The sequence below is a fragment of the Phacochoerus africanus genome, chromosome 10 (genome assembly GCF_016906955.1).
Source record: "Phacochoerus africanus isolate WHEZ1 chromosome 10, ROS_Pafr_v1, whole genome shotgun sequence".
Taxonomy (NCBI): domain Eukaryota; kingdom Metazoa; phylum Chordata; class Mammalia; order Artiodactyla; family Suidae; genus Phacochoerus; species Phacochoerus africanus.
This window is the reverse complement of record NC_062553.1, coordinates 83367556-83389050: the sequence shown is the minus strand read 5'-3', so window position 1 is coordinate 83389050 and position 21495 is coordinate 83367556. Positions and strand designations below refer to the sequence as shown.

Here is a 21495-nt window from a genome sequence, read left to right as displayed (position 1 = left end):
AATAAAACATCTATCAGATTGACAAAGATTAAAATAATTAGAAACAATAATTATGTGAGGTGAGGGGAATGTATGCACTCAAAGACCGATAAGGGAATTAAATAGGTATAGTAGCCTTTTTGAGAAGTAATTTGGTAATACCTATTAAATTTTTCGATGTACTATTCTTTAACAGAGCAACTCAGAGTTCCCTGGTGGCTCAGCAGGTTAAGGATATGGCGTTGTCACTGCTGTGGCGTGGGTCTGATCCCTGGCCTGGAAACTTCCACATGCAGCCAAGACAATACAAAATCTAACAAAGCAACTCCACTTCTGGGACGTTGGGCAATACTTAAGACATGCATACATAGGTTCTATGTGTAATAATATTCCTGACTGGAAATAAATGAAAAGAACATGAAGAGAAGGATAATGTGGTGACCAGCCACAAGATGAGCCTTGGTAATTCATGCTCTTGTGTAGTCCCTTCCTACAATGAATTAGGGCTGGCTTTGGGCAAGAAACAGAAATATGTCAGAAGTGACCATCTGCAGATAGGTCATAAAAGGCATTGCAGTTTCTGCCTGCATCTGTTAGATCATTCTTTCTGTGGAAGCCAGCTACTGTGACATGAAGAAGCCCCATGGAGAGGGCCATGTAGAAAGAAACCAAGACTCCAGACAATCATTAGCACCAACGTGCCAGCCAGAAAAGTGAACCACTTTAGAAGTGGATCCTCCAGTCCCAGTCAGCCTAGCTGACATACGACTGCAAGAGCATGAGAGAATCCAAGAGAGAAATGGCCAGCCAAGCTTCTTCCATATTTCTGAACAAAAACCATGAGATAATAAGTGATTACCACTGTTTAATACCACTAAGTTTCAGTGTGATCTGTTATGCAGCAACAGTAAAACAATACCTAATTATGGTCTGTCCATACCCTGGAATATCCTATAGCAATTCAAAATTATGTGCCTCTACATACATCTGCAGTTATTTGCAGCACCTCTGGTTAGTTTTAAAAAGCAAAGTATTAAATAACATGTGTTGTGTGATCTTATATATATAAAATATACATATTTTAAGATTATTTCTATGTACACAAAAGTCTGAAAGGATATTCATGAAAATATAAACAGGAAATATCAATAATGGTGAGAATATATAGATCATTCTCATTTTGTTATGTTTATGTATTATCTATGCTTTTCTCAATAAACACGTATTTTTCTTATTAAAAAATCTATTTTTAACTTGGTGATTAGGCGAAGAACTCAAAACAGGAAAAGTTTCAGTACCTGATTTTAACATTTCATTGATTGTATTCCTTTCCTCCATTGATAGAATCATCCTTCTTGGTGATTTCAACTTCCTCAGAGACGATCCATTCAATGATCTGGATTCTCCCTTCTTCAAACTTCTTCACTTCCAACATTTTATCTCCAACCCATTTCAGTTACCCCTCCCCCAGCATCATGTTTATATTTGATTATGAGCAGTAGCTGCAAGATCACTGAAATCTTGACTTTAAGCATCCCCATCTCATAGCCTCCTAAGTCACCAGCTTCCTCTAGTGACTCCACTGTGCTAGCGTCAAGCCTACCCAAACAGCTAGATGATTGATTCCACCTCCTTTTTACTGTTCAAAAACCCATTCGATATATTCCATTCCCACTTTACCTCAAGGATCTCTCATAATTCATTATGATAATCAATCCCTTTATACACTGAAATCCAATGTTCCACTCTCACTGTTTCATATTTTTCTGAGGAAAAAGCAACACTCCTGGTTAAACCCAACTCTCTTCCTATTCAATACCTACTGAAGAAAAATAATCAACATGCTAACTGGTTCTCATTTTAAATTCAGGACAAAAAGCATACATTCAAGTATATATATTTAGCACCAGGCAAAATTCTCACTACACTCCTTTAGAAAATTTGCTTTCACTGTCTCCGGGATAGCTGTTTCTGAGCTTCTCAAATTCTAACACCTGCTCTAACTTCTCTCTGAGAGATATCTGATTTCACTAAAAAAACAGAAGCAATTAGAGGAAAAAACTACAATCATCCCATCAGCTGTTATATTGCAGTTAAACTGCCCCCGAACCACTGTGAGGGGCTTCTTCCATTTGCTCAGCAGAGCCCAGCCTTTCCATGCCAGCCCAAGATTTTGCTCCCGCTATAATTATTATCTAGCCAATCATTTTCTCTTCTCCACTGGATCAATGTCATCATCATTACAAACACACCATATCTGTCATCTTAAAAAATAAAAATAAAATCCTTTCTCCAACCCTATGTCTCCCTTCATGTACTGCCCTAATTCTCTGTTTCTTTTTTTTTTTTTGAGGTATCTCGATGGGAATTATATTTTTATTTATTTTTAACTGAAGTATAGTTGATTTACAATGTTGCATTAGTTTCAGGTATACAGAAAAATGATTCATATATATACATATGTATATATACATATATATATTCTTTTTCATATTCCTTCCCATTGTGGTTTATTACAAGATATTAAATATAATTCCTTATGCTATACAGTACGTCCTTGCTGATTATTCTATATATAGTAGTTTGTATCTACTAATTTCAAACTCCCAAGTAATTACTCCCCTACCCTTTTCCCCTTTGGTAACCATATTTGTTTTCTATGTCTGTAAGTCTGTTTCTGTTTTATAAATAAGTTCATTTGTATCATATTTTAGATTCCACATATATCATATGATATTTGTCTTTGTATGACTTACTTCATTTAGTGTGATAATCTCTATCCATGTTGCTATTTCATTCTTTTTTATGGCTGAGTAATATTCCATTGTGCATATGCACCACATCTTCTTTATCCATTCATCTGTCAATGGACATTTAGGTTGTTCCTATGTCATGGCTATTGTAAACAGTGCTGCTATGAACATTGGGGTACGTGCATCTTTTTGAATTATAGCTTTCTCCAGATATATGCCCAGGAGTAGAACTGCTGGATCATATGGTTGATACTTACAGTTTTTTAAGGAAATTCCACACTGCTTTCTACAGTGGCTGCACCAATGTACATTCCCACCACCATTGTTGGAGGATTCCCTTTTCCCCACACCCTCTCCAGTATTTATTATCTATAAACTTTTTAATGATGGCCATTCAGACTGATGTAAGGTAGTACCTCATTTTAGTTTAGATTTGCATTTCTCTAATAATCAGTAATGTTGACTTTTCAAGTGCCTATTGGCCATCTGATGTTTTCTTTGGAGAAATGTCTACTGAGGTCTTCTGATCATTTTCGATTGTTTGTTTTTGTTATTGAGTGTTATGAGCTATTTGTATATTTTATCTTTTCATTTTGTTTATGGTTTCCTTTGTTGTGCAAAAGCTTGTAAGTTTGATTAGGTCCCATTTGTTTATTTTTGTGTTTATTTCTATTGTCTTAGGAGACTGACATTGCTGCAATTATGTCAGAGAATATTTGCTTATGTTCTCTTCTGGGTGATTTACACTGCCATGCCCAATACTCTGTTTCTTTTCACAGCAAAACTCCTTAAAAAGTTTTTTAATTTTGGAGTTCCCATCGTGGCTCAGTGGAAATGAATCTGACTAGCATCCATGAGGATGCAGGTTCAATCCCTGGCCTCGCTGAGTGGGTTAAGGATCTGGTGTTGCTGTAAGCTATGGCGTAGGTTGCAGACCTTGCTTGGATCTGGTGCTGCTGTGGCTATGGTGCAGGCTGGCAGCTGTAGCTCCAATTTGACCCCCTAGCCCAGGAACCTCCATATGCTGTGGGTGTGGCCCTAAAAAGACTAAAAAAAAAAGAAGAGAAAAGTTTTTAATTTTTTTTTCACCTACTAGTTATCTTTACTCCACTCCAATCTGAATTTTGTCCCCACCACTGAACCCAATATCATCAAAGTCACCAGTGACTCCCACCTTGCCAAATCTATTCTCTCTCAGAACAGTTCTTTGATAGCTCATTATTGTATTCTAAAATTCACCTGGCAGTTCAGTAAATAACTGGTAGTTCAGTAAAGATAGATACATTTAGGAGTTCCCATCATGGCTCAGTGGTTAACGAACCTGACTAGTATCCATGAGGATACGGGTTTGATCCCCGGCCTTGCTCAGTGGGTTAAGGATCCCGCATTGTTGTGAGCTGTGGTGTAGGTCGCAGATGTGGCTTGGATCCCACATTGCTGTGGCTGTGGTGTAGGCTGGCAACTGTGGCTCTGATTCAATCCCTAGCCTGGGAACTTCCATATGCTGCAGGTGCAGCCCTAAAATGACAAAAACCAAGAAAAAAAAAAAAGATAGATACATTTAAAGATGATAAGGTAAAGACTATTAATGTTAAGGTAAATAGGATAGTTGAAATTATGTACTTAAAAAATACATCTACCTGGAGTTCCTATTGTGGCTCAGCAGTAATGAACCCAACTGGTATCCATGAGGATGCAGGTTCGATCCCTGGCTCTGCTCAGTGGGTTAATGATCTGGTGTTGCCATGAGCTATGGTGTAGGTTGCAGACATGGCTCAGATCTGGCATTGCTGTGGCTGTGCATAGGCTGGCAGCTGCAGTTCCAATTGGACCCTTGGCCTGGGAACTTACATATGCCATGGGTGCAGCCCTAAAAAACAAAAAAACTGGGGTTCCCGTCATGGTGCAGCAGTAATGAATCTGATGAGGAACCATGAGGTTGCAGGTTCGATTCCTGGCTTCCCTCAGTGGGTTATGGATCTGGTGTTGCTGTGGCTTTGGCATAGGCCGGTAGCTGCGGCTCTGATTAGATCCCTAGTCTGGAACTCCATATGCCATGGGTGCAGCCCTAAAAAGCAAAAAAAAAAAAAAAGAAGTCATTTGTTAACAAAAATCACGTCAAATATTAAATACAATGCTGTTACATATCCTTTCCTATTGCCAATCACATGTCCCTAGAAAATAAATAGGAGAAGAAACAACTACTGGATAGCTGATTCAAGAAAGCTGCCACTCTCACTGCCTTCTACTCCTTCATTAGCCAGAGCTGTGACTGACGACTCTATAGAAGCTCAATATGAGCACTTCTAACACATGAAGCAGTAGATTCTGGCATTTTAAGCATCCTCTCATTTAGAAAGGAACAGAACCAGTTAACAGCAATGATGATCGACTTGCAGAGAAAAGTCTAATATGATCCAAAAGAAACCTTAGAAATTCCAAAAGTATTAAAAGTAAGGATACCACAAAGGCAGCTGAACAAGAAGGACAAAAATCCAACTCAAAGAGCTCACTATGGAAAGCAAGGTCTTTTACCCTAGTGAAGAAGGTGACAACCTAAGGTCACTTTGAGGTCAAAATCAGTCACCTTGCTTTAGAGGGTCAGGAAATTAATTCTGACTTGTAAGGCTGAAAAAGTTTTTATACAGAGAAATCTACTCCAGAAAGAGTGCCTGGAGAGTTAAGAGTACATAGTTTGGTCTTAAAGTTACCTGTTTAAAAAAAAAAAAGAATTAGACTGAGTCTTCTACTAATCTAATGAACGATTCTGAATAAATTGGAAGTCAGTGTCAATTAAAAATAACAATTTCATCAAAAGCCCAAAAAGGTAAAGAAATGTCAAGAAGAAACTGCAGAAAATCTTTGGATGATGAAGACAATGACGAGGACAAGGACAACGATGACGACTACTACTACTACTACTTCCCAAGTTAACCAGGTATAAGTATCATTAAAAAAGAAAACCAGATAAGATGAATAAGTACTAGGGATGTCATGTACAACTTGATGACCACAGCTAACACTGCCGGCTGATACCTAGGAAAGTTGTTAACAGAGTAGAATCTAAGCGTTCTCATCACAAGGAGAATTTTTTCCCCTTTTACTGAATTACACGAGATGATGGGTGTTAACTAAACCTACTGTAGTAATCATTTCACAGCATATAAGTAAATCAAGCCATCATGCTGTACACCTTAAACCTATACAGTGATGTATGTCAATTATTTCTCAACAAAACTGGAAAAAATACTGTTCTTTTAAGACAAAAAAATAAAAACAGTAAATATAAACAAACCCATACACACATAATAAAATTAAGCTTTAGTTTTGTAAAAAGAGAGAGAAAAGTCTTATCTAACTAATGAATAATCAAGAAATGAAAGAAATAGCTAAAAATTTGTAGTTTAGTGGAAAGGACATCAAACCAAATATCAAAAGAAGACCAAGATGTGAATTTCACATCCATTCTGTTTTGTTTGTTTGTTTGTTTTTTGTCTTTTTGCCTTTTTCTAGGACCGCTCCCATGGCATATAGAGGTTCCCAGGCTAGGGGTCTAATCGGAGCTGTAGCCACCAGCCTACGCCAGAGCCAGAGCAACTCAGGATCTGAGCCGCGTCTTTGACCTAGACCACAGCTCACGGCAACACCGGATCCTTAACTCACTGAGCAAGGGCAGGGACCGAACCCGCAACCTCATGGTTCCTAGTCAAATTCGTTAACCACTGCGCCACCAAGGGAACTCCTTCACATCCATTCTTGAATTTAGGCAAATTACTTCTTGTTGCTAAACCCTTACTTCTCCATCTATTAGGGTGAGTCATATGAAATCATCATTTTTGTAGATAAAAAATAAAATTATGATAATTTTATTTCCATATAGTTTTTACACTTTCCTCAAAGAAATATTGTACGGTATTAAGATAACATAAATCTCATCGTCGCCAAATCCTTTTCACTTCAAACCATCTTATCCTTTCTACATAATTTGATGCACCCTCTTTATTGAAATGTTCTCTTATTGTGGCTTCTGTGAATTCATCTTCTTCAGATACTCTTCCTACCCTTTTCATCTCTTCTTTGTCTCTCCTGAAATTCATCACAGCTGCTTAAGTGTTGAATTCCTCACAATCTGTCCTAAGACTAGTCTCACAATATAGTTTACTCTATACAGCTGTTCTATATGATGATATCCAGATCCATGACTTCAGGAAACTTAAATGGCTGTAAGCTGATGATTCAAAATTTTATTTCTCTTTCTAAAGAGGTAACTTCTAAATGTGCTAGCAAGGGACAAGGTTATCTATAGCAGGCAAAGCAAGAGAGAACAATTCCATGATAGAAGACAGACCAGAGAGGTCTAGACTTTAAATAAATCTCTTTTAAATTCAAAATAATATAGTATTTGAGGCAGTGTTTCTACTGAGAATAACTACATTTTTTAAAACCATTATTTTAGAGTTATCAGAAAGTAGCTAAAACAAAGAGGACTAGAGAAGGCCAGGTTCCGGGGAGGAGAGAACCTCAGAGAGGTTACTGGTCTTTCTGTACCCATTTTAAGCATGGGGGCATTAGCTGATTCTAGAATGGGGTAAGATGCTGCAAATTGTAGCTTTTCCCAGATATAAAATTGCTTCTTCAAGTCAGAGAAACACACAGAGATGTGACTGGCAGTCTTTTAGAAAAGACATAATTAGAGACTTCAACAGCATTAAGCACACAGCCTTTTTCCCCCACAAAATAATTGCCACATGGTGAAGCTGTCTGGATGGGAGGCTAAAGGGATAAGTGAGGGGTCTCTCTGAAGAATAAGTTTCTGGCAATTTCTCAGGCTGGGGAAACAAATCTGAGTCTAGAACTTACCCAGTGAACACACCAGGCCCCTCAATGACAGCCTTGAATGGCTATGATAGGGGAGCATTAAAGAACAGAAATAGATGGAACTTTACCAAAGCTGGAATACAGCATCAACTCAACTCAACTCAACTAAGAGACTGAGAGCAGTAAAGCTTCTCAACTTATCTGCCCAGGTCAAGACAAAGTGAACTCTCTAGAGAAAGAAAACAGTGTCTAGAGTGGCACTGTCCTATAGAAAAAGTGTATGGGTCATATACATGGGTTTAAATTTTCAAACAGCTATATATTATTTTTTTTTCTTTTTAGGGCTGCACCCATGGCATATAGAAGTTCCCAGGCTAGGGTTCAAATTGAGGTGTAGCTGCTGGCCTGCACCACAGCCACAGCAACTTGGGATCCAAGCTGCGTCTGCAACCTACACCACAGCTCACAGCAACATTGGATTCTTAACCCACTGAGTGAGGCCAGGGAATGAACCCGCATTCTCTTGGATAATAGCTGGGTTCATTACTGCTGAGCCACAAGGGGAAGTCCCCAATAGCTATACTTTTAAAAGTCAAAAGAAAAAGGTAAATTAATTTTGTATTTAGTATATTGAGAGTATCACCTCAATATGTGATCAACATAAAAAGTTACTGAGCATTTCTTTAACCAAATCTCCAAAATCCAACACTTTACACTTATAGCACATCTCATTTAAGATTAGCCAAAAGCCATCTGCAGTGGATACACTACTGAATAGCACAGATCTAGAATCTAGTCTATCAATCGGTCAAAAATTATTATTATTAACATAGTTAAGAAATAAAAGGGAAAGATAAATAAAAGAAGTGATAATTTCATCTGAGAATTGGAACATATTTTTTAACAGAAATGGTAGAGCAAAAAATAAAATATCTGCAAATAAGAATTTATCATACTGTCTCAACAAATAATATATATCAGAAAACAATGTGAAACACAAACCAAAACAAACAAATGGGACCTAATCAAACTTACAAGCTTTTCAATAGCAAAAGAAACGACAAAAAAAAAAAAAGACAATTTACAGAATGGGAGAAAACAGTTGCAAATGATGCAACCAACAAGGCCTTAATCTCCAAAATATAAACATCTCATAAACTCAACAATAAAAAAAAAAACCCAATCAAAAAATGGGCCAAAGACCTAAGAGACATTTCTCCAAAGAAGACATATGGATGGCCAACAGGCAAATGAAAAGATGCTCAACATCACTAATTGTTAGAGAAATGCAAATCAAAACTGTAATGAGGTAACACCTTACAATGGTCAAAATGGCCATCATTAATAAGTCTATAAATAACAAATGCTGGAGAGGGTGTGGAGAAAAGGGAACCCTCCAACACTGTTGGGAATATAAACTGGTACAACCACTATGGAAAACAGCAGGGAAAATCCTCAGAAAACTAAATATAGAATTACCATATGATCCAGCAATCCCACTCCTGGGCATATAACCAGACAAAACTATAATTCAAAAACTACATGTACCCTTATGTTCACAACAGCACTATTCACAATAGCCAAGATATGGAAACAACCTAAATGTTCACTGGGAAATTAATGGATTAAGACACACACACACACACACACAATGGAATACTACTCAGCTATTAAAAAAAAAAAAGAATGAAATAACGCCATTCACAGCAACCCAGATGCAACTAAAGATTATCATACTAAGTGATGTAAGTCTGAAAGGGAAAGACAAATGCCATATGGTATCACTTACACGTGGAATCTAAAATATGGCACAAATGATCCTAACTATAAAACAGAGACAGACTCACAGACATAGAGAATAGACTTGTGGTTTTCAAGGGGGAGCAGGGAGGGAGTGGGGTGGACGGGAAGTTTGGGGTTAGTAGATGCAAACTATTACATTTAGAATGGATAAGCAATGAGGCCCTACACATGGCACAGAGATCTATATCCAGTCTCTTGGGATAGACCATGATGGAAGGTAATAAAAGACAAGGAGTGTATATATTTATGTATGATTAGGTCACTATGCTGTACAGCAGAAATTGCCACAACACTGTTGTAATTATAAATCAACTATACTTTAATTTAAAAAAAGAAGACAATGTGGACAAGTTCCTTGAAAAATACAATTTATCAAAGCTACAAAAAGAAGAAATACAAAATCTGCATAGAACTATAGATATTAAGAAAACTGCTTTATAATTTAAAATCCATCATAAAAATTCCAGGTCAGATGATATCACCAGTCAATTCTCCCAAGTATTTAAGAAGAAACGATATAAATTCTGCAGAAACGCTTAAGAGAATAGAAAAGGGAGGGGTTTTTTTTGTTTGTTTGTTTGTTTTTGTTTGTCTTTTTAGGGCCACACCCACGGCATACGGAAGTTCCCAGGCTAGGGATAGAATCAGAGCTATAGCTGCTAGCCTACACTACAGCCACAGCAATGCCAGATCCAAGCTGTGCATGCGACCTATACCACAGCTCACAGCAACACCAGATCCTTAAGCCACTGAGTGAGGCCAGGGATCAAACCTGCGTCCTCGTGGATACTAGTTGGGTTCGTTACCACTGAGCCACAAAAGGAACTCCCTGATTTTTTTTTATCACAGATAACATTGGTGCAACAGGGAAAGGATGGTCTCTTTGAGTAATAATGCTGGATGATCTGAATTTCCATTTGGAAGGAAAAATAATAATCTTGATTTCTTCACTTCTCACCATAAACAAAAATCAGTTCCAGATGTTTTTGGATCTAAATGTCAAAGGTAAAATAATAAAAAGCTTCTAGAAGAAAATAAAACATCTTTGAACTCTGGAGTAGATAAGCTTTTCTTACACACAACACAAAAAGCACCAATTAACAAATGCTGATTAAGTATCTCAAAATTAAGAACTTTTGTTCACCTAAAGATACCATTAAGGGAGTTCCCATTGTGGTTTAGTGGAAACAAATCCAACTAGTATTCGTGAGGATGCAAGTTCGATCTCTGGCCTCACTCATGCGGTCAGGGATCTGGCATTGCCGTGAGTTGTGGTGTAGGTCTCAGATGTGGGACGTGGCTTGGATCTGGTGTGGCTGTGGCTGTGGCATAGGCTGGTAGCTGTAGCTCCAATTCGACCCTGAGCCTGGGAACTTCCATGTGTGGTGGTACAGCAAAAATAAATAAATAAAGATACCATTAAAAGAGTGGAGAAACCAAGTCACAGATGAGGAAGTATTATACATATATTATAGCAAAAGACACCTATCTTGACTATTTAAAGAACTATCACAAGTCAAAGAGGTATATACCCCATAGAAAATGAATAAATTGAAGTATATTCACAAAATGTAATGTTGCACAGTAATGAAAATGAACAATCTACAACTACCCAAACAGATGACTCTCATAAATATAGTAAGTAAAAACAGCCAGACACAAAAGAGTATGTACAAAATATGATGCCATCTCCTAAAGTAAAAAATCACAAATGAAAACAAAACTCAAACATCACACACACACACACATACACAAGACCCAGGTAAGAGTAGTCTATACTGTTAAAATAGTGGTCAGCCTTGAGGGAACATAAGGCAGCATAACAAGAGATTCTGGACCATTATTGGTTGCTGATTATATGGGTGTGTTTAGTTTGTGAAAATTCAGTGAGCTGTTGTTCACTTACGTTATGTGGACGTTTTGTATCAACATAAAAATAAAAAAAGAAAGAAAAAAAAGTCCCAGACCTTTCTCCTCTGTCATGCCCTGTTGTGTCTGTGATGTCTGCAGCAGCTGCAAGCATCATGTTCTCATATGACAAATGTCCAAAAGGGCTTTTTCCTCTTTTAATTATGGGGGAAAATATTTTCCAGAAGCTATCAGATTTCTTATTGGCCATTTCTGGGTCACATGCCTCTGCACTAACTGAAAGGGAAGCTGGAGTAGAGGCATTTTTTGCTTTTACTGTGGAACGCATGGTCTCTGTGGGCAAGGAAGAGAGATGGAGGAATATGACACAGGTAGTCAACAATATCTGCTGCCCAGGATGATTATTAGGGACCCCTTAACTAACCTTGTCAGTAGACACTTTTGTCTTCCTCCAAACTAAGCTAAGATTAGCGGCAGGGCCATTTGACAAAAATGCTAATTTGAAAAGCCTTTCATTAGTTTCTCATTATAGTAAGAATAAATCTATGATCCCTAACATGGTTGACAAGGCCCTGCACAATAGAGTCTCTGCTTAATATTCTCAGCCTTGTGCTAAATGGTCATGCACCTACATTCCAGCCAGATAATCGGCAGTAAGGCAAAAGCAAATTTACATTGGGCAGGAAACTGACTCTGAAATTATTCCAAACATCAAAAGAAGGCAGAGAGATACTTATTGTATATCATTTAGAATGGGTTGAGTATCTTGGATATGCTCTAGTTTAGTGAATTATTTTCATATTTGTAAATATAAGAATATTAAGAGAACTGGTCACACAAGATCTCAGTCCCCCTAACTCTCATTTTTTTTTTTAAGTCTAAAGTTCAGGAACTACCCATTCTTTCACCAAGATTTTGTTCGTTTCATTTTCAGAAACCTACTACTCATGTTAATGTGAACAACTGGCCTCAATTCCTTTGCCCCCACTTTCTAATCCCCACACCCTACTCCTTACATGTTAACTGCAGATTTCGATTAGGTTTCTACCTTTTTTCCTTTCTTTTCCTTTTTTTTGGCCATGCCCACAGCATGTGGAAGTTTCCAAGCCAGGATCAAACCCACACCACAGCAGCCACCGACCCAAGCCTCTGCAGTGACAACACCAGATCCTTAACCCACTGCACCACAAGAGAACTCCCAGGTTTACACCTTTATACAAATCTGTCTTGACACCAGAATACACACAAGTATATAAACATATACAAAGTAATTTTGCCCTCAAACTTTCCAAGCAATATACTAAAATGCCATCACCCTACAGCTTGAATTCAGTAGTAAAATCTGTTCATCCATTAACAAACTGTGCACTTATTATGTACCGGATACCAGAAACCATGGCATGTATAATAACAGAAAATCATCGAGTTATTGGAAATTATTTTATGTCCAGCGAATATATCTAATTACCCATTAATTCTTAGGCAAATTCCATTTTGATGAATTTTAAAATGATGTGAAAAATAGTTTAGGAGATAATGGACTCCTAAAGTTCAACTGAAATGACAGCTGGAGAATTTGAAAAATGTATAAATCCACAAACACAAAGGCAATGGGAAAGGTCAAGAAGAAGCAAGGTACACTGTATCCTAATATTTCTGAAATTGAAAGCACCAGGTAGTTCTAAAAGTAGGAGTGCCAAGTTAGGTTAAAAATAAACAAAAAAGCAATCAAGAAAATTGCTGAAGTCCATGTAAGGACTAGTTTGATGTCAAGATTCTCACCCACTCCCAGTTTAAGTAGGCAGGTGACCTTCCCTTTCCTACTCATAGAGAAAACTAAAAGTTTATATTATCTATACAGGTTAAAGAAGGGAGGCTCTAGATTCAGGCAAAACAAGACCAAATGGCAGCACCTTACTTTAAAAAAAAAAGGTAAGTGAACATCTGCAAACTTAGCAGTAAACCTCCCTTCATCCTGCTCATCTACAAGAACACTGACTCCCAGGGACATGACCCTGAAGCTCCTTCCACATCGCACCTCCTGTTCCCTGCCATCTTTCTCCAGGCTGGAGAATTAATTACTATTTTCTGGAAAAAATAAGACCATAAGAAAAAGAATAGCTGAAAGAGAGTAAGTCCATGAGAGAATAGTTATAGACAGTTTGTGAGTGTTCCCAATTTAACAAATATTTATTGAATGTCTGCTTTGTGCTGGGCGCTATTCCAGAGGGTTGGAACATATCAATGAAAATAAAAATAATAACAAATCTCTGCTCTTGTGGGGCTGACATTCTACTGGGGGAAGACAGAAAATTAACAACAAACATTATTAAAAAGGTATTACATAATACGTTAGGTAATAAAACTGCCATGAGGGAAAAAAAGAGCTATGAGGGAAAAAACAGAGCAGAGAAGGGACGGGTGTGTGCAGTTTTAAATAAAGTGGTCAAAATAGGCCTCATTGAGAAGGTGACATGTGTGCAAAGAGGTGAGGGTACTAGACTGACCACATTACTGTAACACCCAATAAGCATCAAACTCTGTCCATGCCTCACTCCTAGTCTATGAGAAAATAGCCAAGGATCTCTGGGAATGTAAAAGAAAGAAAGAAAAGAAAAGAAAAGAAAAAAGAAGAGAAAAGAAAAGAAACAGAGAAGAACAAAAAACAGAAATTGAAACAAGCAGGCCAATAAGCAGAAACAAAAAAGGAACTCTCAAGAGAAACAGTGAAGGAAGTACAAGAAATTTAAAAACAAAACAAAGCATTATTAATATCATCTGTGACATAATAGAATGTATCCTTAAAACAAGAACAGGATGCTATTGTTTTAAAGACCAAGGAATAAAAAGAGGTCTTAGAAAAAAAAATATATATATGCAGAAATTTAAAAATTATACAAATTTAAATGAATTGATTGGGATATGAGAAAACAAAGAGCTAAAAACCGAGAAAATCAGTGGCTTCATGCAGGAAGTATCACAGCTAACAAATGAGAATTTAGAAAGAGAGAGTGGAGAAATAGAGAGGAAAAATACTACAGAACATAAACGCACCTCCTAGAACTAAACGACAGCTGTCTCCACAATGGTGGGAATCACTGAGCACTCAATAAAATGAAGAAACACACGCACGTGTCCCGTGGCATAGCCATCATAAAATTTCTGAACATCAAAGGCAAGGAGATTTTAAAACCCTCTACAGAGAAAAATAGGTCACATGCAAAGGAACAGACATCACAAGTGGCATTGTATTCCTCAACATTTACACAGAAAACTATGTATGAGGCAATGGAGGATGTGCTTAAAACTCTGATGAAAAATTATTTCCAAACAAGGATTCCCTACCCAGCCAAATCATCCCTCAAGGGTGAGATTAAAATAAAGCCTTCAGTCATGCAAGGTTTCAACAGTTTTACCTCCCATGTGGAGGATGCATTTCACCAAAGGAGGAAGTAAATCAAAAAGATGAAGATGTGGGATCCAGGAAACAAGGAATCTAATAACCAAAAAAAAAGGTGAAGGAAATTCCCAAGATGCTATTGAAGGGATGTCTTAAGAAGACAGCTGTCAGTCCAAGTCTTCCAAACAGACACCAAATCACAGATATTCAATGAATGTATCAGGGGAAGCATCTGTGAGAGGAAAATGGGGAGGGAGCTGGAAGAGCTGTCAGACAGCAATGCAGGTCTGGCCCCAGGGAAGGAGACAGGGAAGGAAGAAGGGTGGGGTGGATGCCTGTTAGACTGCAGTGCAGTTCTAATAAAGGTCTGGCAAGGGGTCCTTAAGCTCCAGCTGCCTGTCAGAGGACTCCAGAGTCCCGAGGAATGGGCTTCGGTTAGTACCCCTGCTGTGCTCACTCACTGGCTGGGGGCAGACTGTGTGATGGATATCAGAGAGCAGCGGCTGGGGCCATCAGTCAGTTACTCCCTGCCTTCAGAGATCTGAGAGGAACATTCTCAAGGCCACCTATGGTGCTTCTGTAATGTGCCAACTTGGCTAAACTACATTTCCCAGAATTTCCTTCCTGGCATGTTTCTGGTCAGGTGGGAGAGAGGAGATGTTTTCTTTCTTTTTTTTCTTTTTGCTTTTTAGGGCCGCACCCACGACATATGGAAGTTCCCAGGCTAGGGGTTGAAACAGAGCTGCAGCTGCCAGCCTACATCACAGCCACAGCAACCTGGGATCTGAGCCACGGCTGTGACCTACACCACAGCTCACAGCAACGCCGGATCCTTAACCCACTGAGCAAGGCCAGGGATTGAACCCTCATCCTCATGGATACTAGTCGGGTTCGTTACTGCTGAGCCATGATGGAAATTCCCAGAAGAGATATCTTTGTGCAAGATTTAGAAGGCGGAAGTGAAATAGCAGCCACTCTTGTTTTTCACACTTAAGTTGAGGTAGGTGATTCTACAAGTTTTGTAGTGATGACACATGTTGTCACTATCTGCTGGCAAACCCCATTGTCATGGGGCAGCAGCCAGGCCAACAACTGCTCTACCTTCCCCTGATCCTCCTGTAGCTTCTCTGACCCCCAGGCCAGGCTTGTGTCTGCCCTGTGACGAAGGATGTCAGCTGCTTCTGCAGGACACTAGGTCGGGGGAAGTGAAACTGACATGGGTCCCAATTCATCAAGTTGGTGCTCCTGGATTCCAGGCTGTCTTTGCTCTTCACCATTTCACATCCATCTTCACTTCTCACTTTCTGCCCTGTGGACCTCAAGCTTCACATCAGATGTGAAAAGAGCCCTATGGAATTTATTTAATCAACTCCTATTTGTGTAAGATAAAACACCCAAAAAGAACCTCTTATTATATACCCCCCCACCCCCGCACACTAGTGGTCTGCTTCTCCAGTCAATGAAATTCCACTGACACACAGACACAGTGGCTGGACTGAAGGTCTGGGAGGGATCTTTTCATGAAAAAAATTTGAAATCAGGAGAGTATGTATGACTGTTTCCTGAGGTATTTTATAGAGAATTTAGGGGTATATCAATAACTGATAACATTTTAAAAATTCAGGGAAAAAATGAGGCACTCACTAATTCTAGGTATAAAAACAATACTTACATGGTCATGACAGCGAAAATGTGTATAATGATAGCAAATACTGTGAAAAACTATACTATGAAGATAAAAAGGGAAGTATATGAGAGAAAAAATAGATTATAGGACTAAATCCTGCTATTTCATAGTAAGACATCATAAGATCATGTCTTTAAATAGATAAGCCCACATTGTTTAGAATCACACGCATCTATTACAGTTATCCATGCATGTGTCATTTAGAAATATGAACGCTAATACCCCCCCACCCCCCAAAATAAGGCCTAAACTGACTAAGAGTAAGAAAAATGGTCCCAAGGAGTGGGATGGGGACGAGGGATAGAGAGGGAAGTATTGTTGTTTTAAGTGCCATTGCAGTCCTTTCAGACTTTTAACCTATGCAAATATTTACCGCAGCAAAAATACACTTCGACTTTAAAAATTAAACTCAAAATTTAAAGTTAGTATAACTGAAAATTAAAGTTGGCAAAAAAAAAAAAAAAAAAAAAAAAAGGAGAAAGGGAGCAATCTGACAATACCAAGACTAAACCAGTGAGAGTTCAAAAGAGGTACTAAACTACTCCTTAGGGATGCATAAAGGTGGTAAAACTATAAAAAATAAAACTAAGGAGATTATCATAAAAGGTTAGGAGAGTGGTTACCTCTAAAAGATACTTGGAGTTCAACCTGTGGCACAGCAGAAACAAACCTGACTAGTATCCATGAGGATGCAGGTTCAATCCCTGGCCTCACTCAGTGGGTTAAGGATTCAGCATTGCCTTGAGCTGTGGTGTAGGCTGCAGATGCAGCTCGGATCTGATGTTGCTGTGGCTGTAGTATAGGCTGGCAGCTGTAGCTCCAATTTGACCTTAGCCTGAGAACTTCCATATGCCACAGGTGTGGCCCTAAAAAGCAATACATAAAAAAACAAACAGAAAGGACTGTGATAGGGAAGGGAAGAGGTATGCTTCCAGCTTTGGGATGCTCATAAAGTTCTATTTCTTATATTAAATAGTTTATATATACACATAAACTATATTGTGTTTTATGGACTTTGGAAAGGAGGGAATGCTAAGCATACAACAGAAACAACTGCAGAAACTCCAGCACATACTTGCAGAATTCCTCATGCCACATGAGGCTTAGCTTTTTCCCAGTCTTTTAAGGTATCAGGTAAATTACGATTTGCTGCTAAATGTGCTCTAAAATAAATGAATGCATATTTCATTTACATTTTACACTAACTTATCTTTTATCCTAGAACAAAAATGAAACAGAATTTGTATGTATGTTAGATATGATAAAACCTTATGTAAATACATGTAAATTTAGACATACATGGGTAATATATGAGTAATTTTTAACACACAGCAAAGCTAAAACATATACGGTCACTCTTTTTTTTTTGTCTCTTTATGGGCGCACCCACAGCATATGGAGGTTCCCAGGCTAGGGGTCCAATCAGAGCTGTAGCCGCCAACCTACGCGTAATGCAGGATTCGAGCTGCCTCTGCAACCTACACCACAGCTCACGGCAACGCCGGATCTTTAACCCACTAAGCAAGGCCAGAGATCGAACCTGCATCCTCATGGACACTAGTCGGGTTCATTAATCACTGAGCCAAGACGGGAACTCCTCTACCACCATAAACCTTAACAGTAAATAAATACTCAAAATAGGAAAAGGTTAAAGATAGCCTTTTAAGCACACTTGGCAATACTACATCTAAGGAAACAGTCTGTTTGAAGGCCTACCACTGGATTACAAACCACTGGAAAAGAGATGGGGGAATCAGGAATTTAAGAAAACAAAAAATCACAATAGGAGTTCCTATTATGGCTCAGTGGTTAACAAATCCAACTAGGAACCATGAGGTTGTGGGTTCGATCCCTGCCCTTGCTCAGTGAGTTAAGGATCCGGCATTGCCGTGAGCCGTGGTGTAGGTCACAGACGAGGCTCGGATCCCACGTTGCTATGGCTCTGGCATAGGCTGGTGGCTACAGTTCCGATTGGACCCCTACCCCAGGAACCTCCATATTTCACAGATGTGGCCCTGGAAAAGACAAAAAGACCAAAATAAATAAATAAATAAATAAATAAAATAAAATAAAATGTAATCACTCTTTAAAAAAAAAAAAGAAGAATCACAATAAAAATACTTTTAAAGACCCAATTACCTTTTCGAAAAGAGTTTAGAATAATACAAATATGGTATGTTCTCATGTGGAATCTAAAAATGCCAAACTCATAAATACAGGGAGTACAATGGGGCCTTCCAGGGGCTGAGTGTGGGGGAACTAGGGAATCGTTGGCTAAAAGGAACAAACTTTCAGTTATCAAACGAGTATGTTCTGGAAATCTAAAGTACAGCATGGTGACTATAATTAATAATACTGTATTATATACTTGAAAGCTAAGAGAATAGCTCTGAAATGTTATCACCAATGCACAAAATGGTAATTATGTGAGGAGGTGGAAGTGGGAACCAACATTACTGTGGTAATCATTTCACAATATATATGGATATCAAATCATGACATTGTACACCTTAAACTTACATATATGTCAATACTATCTCAATCAGGCTGGAAATAAGTAACAGATACATAAATAAATAAGAAAAAAGATGTTCAGCATTTCAATGAAGCCTTCTAAAGGTCTTTTCACAACAAAGCTGCCTTCAAAAGGACTGTTCAAAAGCTAAGTCAAGACCCATAAGAAGCAGATGACAAACTCAAGAAATACATTTTGACCAAGAGACATGTAAAGATTTTTACTGCAAGAGTATCACAATTCTATGGAGGTAAGGAATGAAAAGGGGAATTGTGACTGTGATATAATCCTAAATACACTTTCAGGGGATGTGTATTTCTCTGAAGGGGACTGGAAAGCAAGGTAACGGGAATTATTTAGGAGTGGATGAAAAAGACGTCCATTAATTAAGGCCGACTCCATTCACATTTTCTGGCTTTACAATTTTTCCTCTTCGATAACAGTAGTTAACAGCAACTAACATTTTTGGTGTACTTACTCTTAGCCAGGCATTATTTTAAGAGTTTTACAGGTACTGAGTCATTCCAGTCTTGCAATAGCCCCATGAGGTACACTATTTTCATCTTCATTTTATACACAAGAAAGTTCCCGCTGTGGAACAATGGGATTGGTGGCATCTTGGGAGTGCTGGGTCACAGCAGGTTCAATCCCCTGCCCAGCATAGTGCGTTGGGGATCCGGCATTGCTGCAGCTGCAGCTTAGGTCATGACTGTGGCTTGGATCTGATTTCTGGCTCACGGACTCCATATGCCGAGGGGCAGCCAAAAATGAAAAGAAAAAAAGAAAAAAAAAGGTATATCTCTCTGGAATGAAAATAAGACAAGAATATATTTTGAGATGAGTACAAGTGAATATTTGCAATTCAAGTATAATCCAATACGCATTTTACAGAGATGTAAAACTCTGAAGGAGATTGAGAAGAAAAGAAAAAAGTAACTCAAGTGTGTGAAAGTCCCACAATACTCATTGTTTCCTATTAGTTATGGTGCCTAGAAGACTGACAATGACAACAAATGAAGTTCTTGTTATAGGTCCAAGCAGAGGTGAAAACTCAATACACACCTCTAGTTATACTGAAAATTAAAATGCAAACATCTCTAGTGTTCTCAATAACAGGTTTTCGAAACAGCTGAAGAAAGTCCCCACACACATTGCTTGCAAGATCTGTGATTTCCATTGGTCCCATAATTCATGTATATAACAGATTCTGTTTATAATAGTACAAAAAGTACAAAAAAGAACCACCTTATAATTTACTTTCAAAAGTGTTGATCCAAATCTGGAACATCTGTCTAGTCTAGTTAAGGTAGATTACACAAAATGAATAGTATGGAGTAAGAAGTAATGAATTTTATTTTACATGAATTTTAAAAGCACTGCTTATTGCTTAGATATTATGAAGTTTGACTTCACCTAGAATTACTATCATTTTAAGAAAAATGTTAACTTATTTCCTAAAACTGCAATCAGTGACAACTGAGTAGAAAAAGCAAAGCCGTTTCTGTTCTATTCACAGCACCAACAAACAGCACAGTGGGGAAATGGCAGTGTGCCAGGCTGCCCTGTGAGCAATTAGGCTTCGTGGCAATCAGGAGACTCGGGCATCTTAGGCCCTTAGAAAGGAGCATGTTAAGGACCTGGTGCTTTTACTCCCCTTTGCTAGAGGCATATGTGAGATGTATCTTGTTTAGATGACAATCTCTTCCACCTACAGGACTGAAAGAAAGGTTAAGACAACTAATAAGAAGCAAATTGAGAGCATCTGAGAGATTAGCAGGCATCACTGTCTACTGGACCTATTGACTAGATGTAAGAACTGGTCTCGGATAGTGATCTCATTCTAATAATCGGCAGAAACAATAACTAAAGGTTCATACAATTACTATAAAATGTAAAAGTGCATTTTAATTGATGAAACTCAGAGTGAGATTCAGAGGCAAACTAACCTGAAATTCTCTCTCATTGAAAAATAGCTGAAGTGAATAAAAATCCAGTTTCACCAAAAACATGTATACATTTACTCCTTTATGAACTTTAACATGGAAAGTTCCTAAGAGAAAAACAAATGACATGGAATGAGTGAGATAAAGCTTAAGTGAGACTGTGGGCATCAACTTCCACTTCACCAAATTTAAACCTGAAGTTCCCTTTTATCTAGCAAATGCCTTCTCTTTTTGGTATTTTATGAGTTTGAGTGAAAGGCTGAGGCTGCCAACACACTGGATTACATTTTGCAAGTTTCCTATCTCTACTAAGATACCCAGCAGCATATTAAAAATAAAAACGAAGTGAATAAGATTAAAAATGAAAAAATGAGTCTAAGAATCCATAAATATACTTTCTAATACACTGCTTGATTAGAGTAATTACATAAGGTCAGTTGAAAAATTTTACTTATTCAATACTGTCTAGAAGTCACCATATTTAAGAATCTGAATTTCAAATATCTGAATCTGTCCTGAAATATAGGGTAAATTTATGATATTTTTATATTCATCTAGCCAAGACACACACTTTATAAATAAAATAGATTTTAAAGGGCAAAAGTCAATATTTAAATCAATCTTTCATATATATCTTCAACAAAAAAGCTCATTATTTCCCCACCTTTAATACTTTGTAATTTCATTTAAAGGTCCTCATTATTTTGTAGTGCATAAACATACAAGCC

General features: G+C 38.0%; 1 protein-coding gene across 2 annotated transcripts in view; it reads right to left on the bottom strand.

The window, feature by feature from the left end:
• Positions 1 to 21495, bottom strand: part of ANAPC10 (anaphase promoting complex subunit 10) — an 80091-nt gene that overhangs the window by 7357 nt on the left and 51239 nt on the right. Inside the window, exon 5 of one of the 2 annotated variants that reach the window (XR_007137421.1) lies at positions 20771 to 20874. The exons of the other annotated variant lie outside the window; for it this stretch is intronic. The gene's annotated coding sequence lies outside the window, so the exon portion shown is untranslated. The remainder of the gene's footprint in view (positions 1 to 20770; positions 20875 to 21495) is intronic. 2 annotated transcript variants of the gene reach the window in all.